The following is a 1,987-nucleotide window of genomic DNA, read 5'->3' on the forward strand; positions in this document are numbered from 1 at the left end:
AGGATCTGCATTCGTACCCATACAGGATAGAAATTAAGCATAAGCTGACCCAGATAATTCTACAAAGGAAAGGTCTGTACAAAGGACATTTGTTGAATTGCTTCGAATGGTAAAATTTTACGTGATACTTTGCAAGCAACACTATTCTATTCGATATTTGATTCGATGCTACTTCTAGAGCGACCTCTGTGGATAGGTCATGAAATCCGATTTAATTCATTACCTCAAAACCGCATCGTGTTTGATCGCACAGCTAGTGCGCGTTTGCTATAATTATTTCAGTTCCTTACCTGGAGCCGGTTTCAGGAATAAAATGAGTCTCAACATTAGCCTTAACTTTACGATGTTATTGAGAATGGCACAGGTTAATTGCTGTTATCGTAATTTTTATCGTAGCTGCGAAACTTTTCTGCCAACGCTATTCTTGTAACGTTAACATTAGTGGTAAGTGCTATCTTAGCATTAACATTAGCATTAACTTTATGATGTTTCTGAAAACGGTTTCCAGAAAACTAAAGCGGTATCCCTCGTAACATATGATGTCTAGTAATTTACGTACTCTACTCCCATCCCCTCACAATCTCCCATTCTTCTATCCTCTCCAATTCTACTACTCACTACTTCTTTCTCTCTCTCAACCATCTTCCCTTCCCCATATTTCATTATTCTTAACTCCCCCCCTTCACGCGGCGTTCTAACTAAATATAAACATCGAGTTGACTAAGTGATTAAGATGAGATTGAAGTGACTAGATGATGATGAGACGATGACTAGATAATGATGATGCCTGTAAATGAATGAATGATAACCTACCAAACTGTAAACATCTAAGTGGGATAGTGATTAAGATGATTGTTTTTTTTTCGGAGCAAACAATATTGCTGGCAATATATTAGTTACCAGAGGAGTCACCTGGATTAGCAGGTTCACAAAGAGTTAACAGATCTTCACAGGTCGCCTGTTCTAGTTCTGTTGCGAGTCGGACTTTAGCTCAATACGTTTCATCATCTGATCAGACCAACTAGAAATATCTAACTTAATTTTAGCTCACAGTCTCTTTCTTCTCATTTCAGGCTTCAGCTCAGTTTGTTTCACCATATAAGAAGACAAACAAGGCACATCTAATGGCCAGTGTATATCTTCTTCGTGCGAGCAATGCACAGGTTAAAACGTCACACTGAGATACCATCATCCAATTTTAAATCTATCCAACACAGTATATGTTTATTACATCATTAACTCTAGGGTTAGACCATCAATCTTCTTACATCAACTTACGATTATGTATCGATTCCGAACTTTTCTATTTTGTAGCAATGGATGCCAACGGATTTCTAAATTTGTTCATTGTGAATAATACTAGTTATCGTGCGCCCGAATACCAAGCACCTAACTGTTGACAACTCTATTCCACCATGAAATCTGAGTTGGTTATGTGGCTAGGAGGGTGTTTTATTTTGGACAAGATCGGATTATTTAGACCCTATGCCAGATATCGGCCACGGAGCGGACACCGAACAGAACGTTAAAACAATGCAGCCAATTGTTTACCTTGTAATCTTACTATAATTTGGCGAATGTTGTATGTATGTTAATGAAAGGCTCCGTCAGTTTGGATCCAAATAGCGACAAATTTACAGAAGAGATTGATGAGTACACGGGACGGGTTCTAAACTATACTCGGTTGAAAACCGTTTATTCGGTCTTAAAAAAGACAAAAAATCACAAAAAAGGTAAACATTTGCCTGAAAATAAGGGGCGCAGGTAAACATTTGCCTGAAAATAGGAGGCGCTGTTTTGTTTTCGTTCTGTTTGTATTTCGTTTTGTTTCAACAGGTTTCAAGTTCGTGTTGTTCTGTACGTGTATCTCTGTTCTGTGTCTGTGTGTCTGTGTGAGATATTGTGACATGTATTATTATGGATTGAGACGTGCTGCCATCGGGTGGTCATCTTTGTAACTTTTGCAATGTTCTGTTGTTTTGAGTGT

Source organism: Priapulus caudatus, unplaced genomic scaffold, assembly GCF_000485595.1.
Source record: "Priapulus caudatus unplaced genomic scaffold, Priapulus_caudatus-5.0.1 Scaffold1803, whole genome shotgun sequence".
Lineage (NCBI taxonomy): Eukaryota > Metazoa > Priapulida > Priapulimorpha > Priapulimorphida > Priapulidae > Priapulus > Priapulus caudatus.